At 42.4% G+C, this 10,888-nt stretch overlaps 1 long non-coding RNA gene across 1 annotated transcript; it reads right to left on the reverse strand.

Moving 5' to 3' along the window:
- Window positions 1-4,520: 4,520 nt before the first annotated feature.
- LOC309368369 lies at window positions 4,521-8,759 on the reverse strand. Its single transcript, XR_014167742.1, has 3 exons — window positions 8,736-8,759; window positions 6,590-6,685; window positions 4,521-5,487 (listed from the first exon to the last, which is right to left on the reverse strand). It is a non-coding gene; the product is annotated as an uncharacterized lncRNA (long non-coding RNA).
- Between the last annotated feature and the right edge of the window lie 2,129 nt (window positions 8,760-10,888).

Genomic DNA, 10,888 nt, shown 5'->3' on the forward strand with positions numbered 1-10,888 from the left:
ACATGCATGACTCGCATGCTCTCTCCCTCCTGGTCATTCGTTCGGGAGCTTCAAAATCTTTCCCCATCCCGAACATCACAGCGACTGATGCCAAGAGGCATCAGCACACTTTAGGATCAGCAGAGTGTGTGCAATCAGCGTACAGACTCAGTAGCACAGCATTTTGGCTAAACTACTTTATTTACATATAATACACTCGGAGCATTCTAACTCAGCTCCTTCCTCATCAGCATCAAACAGCAAAAAGTCCTACATCATGGAAATACAGTAATACAAACACCCTGTCCCCATCACTTCCCACAATGTGGAATGAAAACATACACCATCATGTGCTGAAAACAATCCCATGACTGCAAGCACGGGAAAAGAACCCTAACTTGCTGCAATATATATCTCCCCTGATAATGGGACAAAGAGAAGGTCCTGCTCGAAAGATTTTAAGGCACAAGTAGGCTTTAGACATGAAAAACAGGCCTCTGGGGACACCTGAAATACATCTGCTTTTGTACAATCTGCTTTTGTAGACTTCATTGCTGCTCAGTGCTAGTCAGCTGTAGTTTCAGTGCCCTTTTTTACCATTGTGTCAGGGGCCGTGCTGAGGAGGGCTGCACTGAGGAGGAATGGTGGGAGCCTCCCCCTCTCCCTGCTCCTGGTTTGGATTCTGAATCTTCCCAGGAGCAGGAGGACAGTATAGATTTGGAACAGTGGTTTGCAGAGGGACATAGTTCAGAAGGCAGAAGCTGGGAAATACTGGATGGGGAACAGCTAACAGAAGAAACACTGGGAGAGAGAGGGTTAACAGATTCACTGTCTCTTGAAAGCATTCTTCTGCTCGGCCCAAGGTCAAGAAGAGCTGAGAAGGTGGCAAAACAGAAAGCACTCAAAGCACAGAGGGTATGAGCTCAGATTACAAGACGTAGGAGTGACATGGATTTATAGGGACGTAAGGGGGTGTTATCCTTAATTGGGAGCATCACCATTTCTAGGATTTGGGTTCTTTGTTCTCTCGCTGCGATTATTAAAGTTTCTAACAAGTAAGAAGACTTCTTTTCCTTTGCTCTGCTTATATATTGCCACGAGGGGAGGAAGCTGATTCCCTGAAGCCTTATAATTGGTTTGCCAAATAATAGTGATGCCAAATAACAATTATGGGGCTCAACACAAGCCCCTCCACTCCCTGAAAGAGTGTTTGGACAAATGGCCTAGCCCCATCTGCCCCCCCCCATTATCCCCCATCCACCACCATGTGCCTCTGCCATGTTCCCCCGATGGCTGGATGCTCAGTAGGGCGGTTCATAAATTATTATTTTTTAGAAATGCTTGCTCCAAAGGTCTTATCTTTCTACACTAGGGATTATTTAGCTATATCTGAAATTTCATGCATATCAGTTAATATCTTGACCCTGTGCCACTGAATTGAAATGTCAGCCTTCACAACATAGGAAAATGGGCCAAGTAATAGCTATTTTCGTGGAGGAGGGTCAAGATATTAACTGATATGCATGAAATTTCAGATATAGCTATATAATCCCTAGTGTGGTAAGATAAGACCATTGGAGCAGGCTTTTTTTTAAGTTTTTTTATGAACCGCCCTAATGTTCAATGGACATTGGAACTCCACCTTGCACTGAGAAGCTCAGCTTCTGTACACTTTCTGATGCCTGTCAGATTAATGTGGCAACAGCGGCCACACGTAGCCTCTGTGCTTTCTTTCCAAGCAAGAGTTCATGAAAAACCCCTGCTTGTCATGAAGGCACTCAGGATTGGGTAAATGGAAACATCCCTGAGAGGAAATGAAGCCAATTCAGAGTGGTAAAGGTAAAGGGACCCCTGACCATTAGGTCCAGTCATGACCGACTCTGGGGTTGCGGCGCTCATCTCGCTTTACTGGCTGAGGGAGCCGGCGTACAACTTCCGGGTCATGTGGCCAGCATGACTAAGCCACTTCTGGCGAACCAGAGCAGCACACGGAAACGCCGTTTACCTTCTCGCCGGAGTGGTACCTATTTATCTACTTGCACTTTGGCATGCTTTCGAACTGCTAGGTTGGCAGGAGGAGGGACCGAGCAACGGGAGCTCACCCCGTCGCAGGGATTCGAACTGCCAACCTTCTGATCGGCAAGCCCTAGGCTCTGTGGTTTAACCCACAGTACCACCCGTGTCCCAGTTCAAAGTGAGGGTGTTTCTATTAATAAAACACTGCGATGGATATTTTAAAAATTCAGGTTCTTCCAGACTGCTTCAACAATACATATTAAAATCAAGCCTATTTTAAGCATAGGAATTCTTGCTTTAATTTCTATAGAACTGGTGGCTTTTTCGTGAGAGAAAAAATGGAAATGCAATTATAGAAACATAACAAGCTAATATGAAATGAAGAGTGAAATTGACATGAAAAAAGAAGACAGGTATGTCAAGGAGATGCTGACATTTACTTTTGCATTGGAACAAATCAACATCATCTCTAAAAAAACAGAACACGGACAAAGCGTAGCAGGTTAATAATAGATACATAACATAAGGTAAGATCTTTCATTACTTCACATAAAAGAGTACATAAAATACACGTAACGTAATTGCAAGAGTAAAAGGGGGTTTTGTTTGTTTGTTTCCAGTGGGCAGGAATCTGTTTTCTTAAAACATAACTGAAGAATTAATATTATGTATACAAAGCATATGACAAAGCATATGACTCCATATTCAGTTTTCATGGAACAAAGATTATAACGGAACTATATACTACTATTCCCTAAACTAGGCACACTACAGAAGACCATTTTTTGACCAAGTAAAATTTGAAGTGCATTTCAATATTATGTTCAAACCGATATGTTATTTCTCCATCAGCTCTCAGATAGATAAGCAGGCATCCTCCTTGCAACTGCAGGGCAGACCAAATTTTCCTCTTGGCACCTCACTTTTTCCCTTTCTGATCAGGCAGGGTTGAAGAATAGGAGATGCCAGTTTTGCTTGCTGGATCTGGGCCAAATTAGAAGTTTGTGGAGATTATAATAAGCCTCCTCTTCCTGGAGGTGAACATTAGGAGTCCTGAATTTTTTCTCTGGCTTGGTTTAAAAGCCAAGCGAAAGAATAATTTCGGATTTAGTCACAACACCCTGAGAGCTTCCCTCCACTCCACCTGCTGGGCCTAATAATAATAATAATAATTTATACCCCGCCCTCCCTGGCCAGAGCTGGGCTCAGGGCAAGTAACACCAGTAAAATTACAGTAAAAACATAATGGGGGGGGAGAGATACAGGTTAAAATGCAATTTAAAATGCATCCTTACTTTAAAAGTAGCCCATAGATCAAAACCATAAGGGGAGGTAAACATAAGGGTCAGAATGAGTCCAAACCAAAGGCCAGGCGGAACAGCTCTGTCTTGCAGGCCCTGCGGAAAGATGTCAAGTCCCACAGGGCCCTAGTCTCTTGTTACAGAGTGTTCCACCAAGTCGGGGCCAGTACTGAAAAGGCCCTGGCCCTAGTTGAGACCCAGACACTCTCACCCTTTTCTTTACATGGCACTTGTCAGGCAACTAGCACTAGTAGGGGCAAAGAGAAAGAGAATGTGAGAGGTCATTTCTCTAGGTAGACCATCACAAAGCATAGTTTTCCCAAGGGCTACTAGAGTGCCACATGAACTACTCACACCTTTTGACCAACCAGCTGGAGAAGGGAGGGACCTCCATAATTTCCTATCCATGGGACAGGACCACTTTGGCTACTGCTGACTTGACTTAGCAAGTCTTGTTTTATAGGGAAGTGGGGCGTGAGGATAGGGCCCAAATTCAGATGATAAATAAATTGATCTGTCCCCTGCTTGTGGGGAGATAACTTGTCTTGTTGTTACACCAATCTGGTCTCAAGTTAGTATCGGAACCTCTCTCTAGACAGAGCTTTTTAAATTCCTAATGCATTTGGTTCCAGTTCATAAACTGGGTTGTCGTTGCTGCTGCTGCTGCTGTGTTGCTGTTGTTGTGATAATAATGATGATGATGATGGTGGTGGTGGTGGTGGTGATGATGATGATGATGATAATAATAATAATAATAATAATAATAATAATAATAATAATAATAATAATTTATTTATACCCCGCCCATCTGGCTGGGTTTCCCCAGCCACTCTGGGCGGCTTCCAACTGAATATTAAAAACAGTACAGCATCAGACATTACAAACTTCCCTAAAGAGGGCTGCCTTCAGTTGTCTTTTAAAAGTAAAATAGTTGTTTATTGCTTTGACATCTGCTGGGAGGGCGTTCCACAGGGCAGGCGCCACTAGCCGATGCATTTGTGATGCATTTTATTGTTGTGACTCATCTGACAAAGGGTGTAATGTAAGTTTTATAAAAGAAACAAAGTGCACAAATGAAATTCGGAATGTGAAAAATATGGGATAAATTGAGAGGCAGCAAAATGTGAAAGCATGTTCATTAGTGATAAAAGGAAAGACAATGGCAATGTTTACAGATCTAAATTATATCCTTTATTTTGCTCTGACAAATATTCTGTTCAGTTTGGTTTCTCTGGTTGCCTTGTGTTCCGTGAAAGAGAACTGGACAGAAACACAGCAAACTCTCTCTCTCTCGCTCTCTTTTCGTATGTGTGTGTTTTTAATGTGTGTAAGTGAAAGCTGGACCATAAAGAAGGCTGATCACCGAAGAATTGATGCTTTTGAATTATGGTGCTGGAGGAGACTCTTGAGAGTCCCATGGATTGCAAGAAGATCAAACCTATCCATTCTGAAGGAAATCAGCCCTGAGTGCTCACTGGAAGGACAGATCCTGAAGCTGAGGCTCGAAGACTTTGGCCACCTCATGAGAAGAGAAGACTCCCTGGAAAAGACTCTGATGTTGGGAAAGATGGAGGGCACAAGAAGAAGGGGACATCGGAGGACGAGATGGTTGGACAGTGTTCTCGAAGCCACCAGCATGAGTGACCAAACTGCGGGAGGCAGTGGAAGACAGGAGTGCCTGGCGTGCTCTGGTCCATGGGGTCACGAAGAGTCGGACACTACTAAACGACTAAACAACAACAACAAATAAGTGCTTACACTTCGGCCCTATTCTGCACAACAGTTTTTCTCCCCTGTACGAAAGACAACCAAGGAAAAATATCCATAGGATACACTGGTACAAAAATCTATTTTCCTCAAGTATTTGTGTAGCATTGTTATCTCATGTAGAGAGCCACGATCCAGCAAAGAAAAAACAGCTGCAGAACTGTTGGCTTTCCTCTTGTTGGTTATAGACAGACTATGCTGCTTGAGTAAATGTTCTGTTTTGCTATTCTGTTGCCAGCAATGGAAAAACCTGCATGAACAGACTTTAGGACTGCAGTCCAAGGCTTAGCAACACATTTTGACTACGTTGGCTTTCATCCCCCCCCCCCCCCGTTTCATCACCAGAAAGAAAGTAACTAAATGACAGACCTGTATCTGAGCTGTTTCATCATGTATTATAGTCACTGATGTAAAGTTGCAATTTCTAAAGGCATAAAAATGATGAAAATGTAGATGCATGCATTTCCCCTTGAAATAAAATTTCTTCCATATTTACCTGTCTAACGCTGAAGGAGCCCAAGAAAACAAAGAAGAAATTAGTGATGCTCAGATACAGAAGTAACTGGAGAATAATAATTTGGAGAATAACTGGAGAACTGGCACAATTTGCACACACACAGAAAAATGTGGACCCAAAGCTTCTTTGGGCACCTGCAGAAATCATTAAGTGTGAATAAGAAAACACAGTGTAGCACAAGGCGAGAAAGGAGAGAGACGAGAATAAGAAGAAGAAAATGCAGCGAGCTAACCACTTATTTCTATTAAATGTCCTGACTGTTCATAAAACCTCTATTGCACATTCTCATGTACAGAGCAGGCCTGAACATTTTTAGCTCCCGTTGCCAGTTATATAAAGCCAAATTTATTATTTATTAATTAAATCCACTTCCAACTCTTCCAACAGAAAGAAGCAATTATATATAAGCCCCACTGGCTGTCACTAAGTCGGATGAAACCTGCTTTACTTTAACAATGTAAAAGCACAGGGCCTGATTTTCTCTCTCTGAGTGTTTCTCTCTCATATATGAGATGCATCGTAATAACTTAATGATATAATTATAATGATATAAATTTGCATGTAACTTTTTTGGGGGGACTGGCTATGAAAAAGCAGCTCAGACTCAAGCAGGAGCTTCAAACAAAAGGCAGTTCAATACAGGCAAAGCTTGATCAAGTTGGAACCACCAGATTCTGTGTATAAATTGGTTCAACACTGATTCCTCCCTTGTCTGTACAGCTGAATCACTCATATAAAAAGGAAAGTATCATGATGTTAAATTAGCTCTTCCCTGGAATCCGTTGCCCTTTTGTCTGTGTGTATTGGCGTCTCCTTTCCGATGCATTTAAAAACATTTGAAAATGGTCAACTTATCCACCCCCCCCCCCGGAAGCTTTTCTTCTGGCTAAATTTTATGAAATACCTTCATGTTATCATGTGTCTCCTTGCAGACCCTTTATTATTCTCACAGCTTTCTTTGGCTAAACTCTTATAACAAGTGGGAAGGTAGGGTCTTCTGGGTGATTACCTGCTTGTATGAACCCATTTTCTTTTAGGTGCTTGTAAATTAATTGTTGATAGATGACTTTGATTTCTTCTTGTTTCTGTGGGTCTTCTTTCTCCCCTTTGTTTAAAGATAAATGCAACAGTATTATTATTATTTTATTCGGAGACTCTGCCACGTCTATATATGACCCCATATATAATAGCAATTGGCTCAGAGGTTATATCACCTAGAATCCTTGGTCTCATTGCTCCTCTATAGGTACCTCATCTATCAGTTTTCTCTCACATGCTCTATGCAAAACAACAACAACAACAACAATCAGATAGCTCTGGATGGCTCCAACAAAGCCTCCGGCATCATTACTCAAGATGACCCTTCTGAAGACTCCTTCCGGCGTCTCCAGCAGATATTGAACTTGCGACCCTTACGTCTCTTGTTTTGCTTCCTGTCTAACAACCCTCCCATTCGCAGACTCCTCAGACTTATTGGATCAGCTCCAACCTCTTCCAGGTCTGAGAGGCTGTCTCTGAGTTTATCCATGCCTGATAAACAGCTCTGGCTGTGTTCTAGCCTGCTCTCAGCTACTGCCTTATCAGCCTCTCTGACAAGGTCAGGAAGAGCCGAAGTCTGCAGCTGCCGGCTCTCCCCTGTCTGACTAACATCAAAGCCTCTCTGTTCCTGGCTGCTTTCTGCAATTGACTGCAAACCTTCACTGGGAGTTGGCTCATTCCTGACACCAGCTTTGCTGCTGGCTTCCCAAGCCTGTAGAGGCAGGAAGGGACTGGCAGCATAGGTCTGCAGAATGCAGAGGCGCCAACATCTGAGGAACATTGAGGGGGCCCGAAGCGACGGCAAGTGTTGATGTTTCTTGCATGATGTTGCATAATGTTCTGGTGTTGCTCTGTGCCCAGCTTTGTGTTTAGCCTCAACAATGGGGGCACGCTCCCCCCCATAAATATTGAGGGGGCCCAAGGTGCCTCAGCCCCCAGGAGTTGGCACCTAAGGCACAATGCCCCTCTTCCTGCCAAGTTAGTGAAAGGGGATGCAGTCCACCATCCAGCTTTGCCTTCTCCCCAGGTGCCAAAATGCCTCAGTCCACCCCTACTAGAGACCATGAGTAGGAGAGTGGTCCTGTACTCATGCCTTGCTTGCAGACTTCCCATAGGAATCTGGTCATCACTGGCCACCATTAAAATATTAAGAAATGAATTGGATAAGCATTAAGTCTGACCCAGCAGGGCCCTTCTTTTAGTGTGCTCTTAAGGGAATGAATTTTGAACAAAACCCCACATACATTTTGAATTTCACTTGAGGCAAAATCTGGTGCTCTTACTAGTGTTCATCAAATACTCTCACAGCGATCAACAAACAAACCCACAAACAGGACCCGAATTCAACAGCATTCTTCCTGGAGACTGGGAATCCCAGCAAGTTGTGAATTCTGGCAACAGGGGAGGCATAACACAGCCATTTATTCAAACTGAATTTTTCTTCTCTGCTTATATTTTGTGAATTTTGCATTGTATTTTTAATGAAAAGTTGTTGCATTGTTTTATTACTGATGTTTACAGCCTTGGGGGGGGGGGACTAATAAAAGTCAGCATATACACATATTTAACAAACAAACAATGATGGAATGAGAAAAAGGGTAAGGTAAAGGTAAAGGGACCCCTGACCGTGACTGACTCTGGGGTTGCAGCACTCATCTCGCTTTATTGGCCGAGGGAGCCAGTGTACAGCTTCCGGGTCATGAGGCCAGCATGACTAAGCCGCTTCTGGCGAACCAGAGCAGCGCACGGAAATGCCATTTACCTTCCCGCTGGAGCGGCACCTATTTATCTACTTGCACTTTGACGTGCTTTCGAACTGCTAGGTTGGCAGGAGCAGGGACTGAGCAACAGGAGCTCACCCCGTCGTGGGGATTCGAACCGCCCACCTTCTGATCGGCAAGTCCTAGGCTCTGTGGTTTAACCCACAGTGCCACCTGCATCAGTGAGAAAAAGGGTAGATGGATGCTAATCAGAGTTGTCTACATGTCTCAGAAATAAAACCTGCCTTACTTCATGCCTATCCAAAGTAAATTATGGGAATACATAAACTCTGCCCCTTGACTTCCACATAGATTTCTGCCTTTCACCAAGTAGGACAGTATATTCGAGATAGTTACGTGCTGAAGTGAATCTGTATTTTCTCACAAATACTTGCAACTGGGAGTGCAAATAGGATGTCCCTATTTTTTATCAGAGCAATGTTGGTGGGTATGAAGTTATGTGACCCCTGAGTCAAGGAGATAAGGAACTTTAAAACCTATAGGAGACATCTGAAAGCAGCCCTGTATATGGAGGTTTTTAAATGTTTTATTAAGTTTTTAGATATGTTGGAAGCTGCCCAGAGTGGCTGGGGTAATCCAGTCAGATAGGTGTGGTATAAATATTATTATTATTATTATTATTATTATTATTATTATTATTATTATTATTGAATAGGCTGTCCCTGTTTTCATCAAAGAAATGTTGGAAGGCATGTGAGTTTCTACCTGATAGGAAACTAAAACCTGTCCATTCTGAATAAAAACTGCTCAGGAGTAGAGGAACAAAATTAAATGTACAACAGAAACAATTGTTAACATTGAAGAACTGGTGATTTGCCAGGAGATTCACAGACTATAAGCTTCAGTTTGTTCCAGGTGAGAATACCATGGTGTAATTTGGCTTTTACATCCATATAACACGTTTCCAAAGCAATTCATATATCCTTGAAATGATCCCCTATATAAATGCAGTTTCATCTGTTCAAGCAGCAGAGGGGAAAAAAATCTTTAGAACAACCAGGAAGATAAAATACAGAGCAACCTTTTATATCAGTGCTGATACAATCAGAAGGAACTAAATGGACTTAGAAACTTCATTTGTTTTCGGAGTTGAACACCTAAAAGTTGAGAAATCCATTAGTCAGAAACTAAGTTTTAGAAATAGTGATGTTGGTGGGAATATCTGCAGTGTGTATGCATGAGTTGGCAGCACTTCACACAACCTTTCTTTTACAAGGTTCCCTGATGTGTGAGTGCTTCCTACATGCAGAACTGTTCCTTTGGCCTCCTAGATGCATGTGTTCATACATTGCAGGGGGGAGCAGGGGTGCCAACAGGAATTTTGGGGGCTCATAACACTGCATTTTGGGGGGGTGGGGAGGCCCAGAACACTGTATGCTGATTTATCATGCCACCCATTTTTATGTTTCTTCAATTTTCCAGGGATAGTCCCCGATTTACAGAAGCCATCCCAGTTTCTGTTTTGATCCTGGAATGTCCCACTTTTCCTTAGGACATCCCAATTTCCATTGGAGAAATGTTGGAGGGTATGGAAAAGGACATCCCTATTTTCATGGGAGAAATGTTGGAAGGTATGAACACACTTTAAGGCTGAATCTACACAGCTATAAAAAAACACTCTGAAGATTCTTTGAAAAAATGTTTTAAACCTCACAATGGAAAATTCCACTGATTTCCGATTTCCATCTCTATAGTGCCATCTGGTGTCACGGTGTTATAATACATTTATGACGTTTCATTTTTACTAATGTAGCTGAGTCTTATGTGGGGCTGTAATTGCATCTTATCTGGAAGCGGTAACTAGTCCAGAATGTTGTGGCAAGACTGCTCATAGGTGTAGTAGTTCTGCACTTGAACTTCCTATCTAAACTACTGTAGCAGGGAAAAGTGATCCCTCCCTTTCAGTGGACTTCATAGCTGGTGTAAGTCTTATCTTTGCATTCCCTTGCCCATTCCTAAAAATGTGGTGTGTTATTTTCGATATAATTTACAAGTTCTTTTAGTGACTGTGTTGAGCCAGTACATAATACTGATAAAACAAGAGAAGGCAGAAAACACATTTTGTAGGTGTGTGTCCACTCTCTTGTGGGGATGATCTATTTTTTCATTTTACCACATTTTGTCTCGACAAGCTGTGCACAGATTTCATTTCTCTGAAATAACATAAAATTTATGAGAACAAAATGAAGAGGAATTGTATTTGTATTGGTTTTCCTTCCCAACAACGCATCTAACTATGTTGTGCACAACAAGACATGATTTGGCTGTACGTCTTGAGAAATGCCATCCTACGGTCATTCTTTCAGTTACTTTTCTGTCCATTTCTTCTGAATTTTCTTGCAATTTCCCCAGATTTGCTTTGCTCGCTCCTGTCCTTGGATGTGCCAAATGCACAGCGGGAGAGAAAAACATATCATTTTCAGATACCTGAATGCAAGAGGCTGTCATAAGCCTTTGGCTCATTTTCTCTATCAAACACCTGCAAATAA

The sequence above is a fragment of the Podarcis melisellensis genome, assembly GCF_964234715.1.
Source record: "Podarcis melisellensis genome assembly, chromosome: 4".
In the NCBI taxonomy this organism is placed as follows: Eukaryota; Metazoa; Chordata; class Lepidosauria; order Squamata; family Lacertidae; genus Podarcis; species Podarcis melisellensis.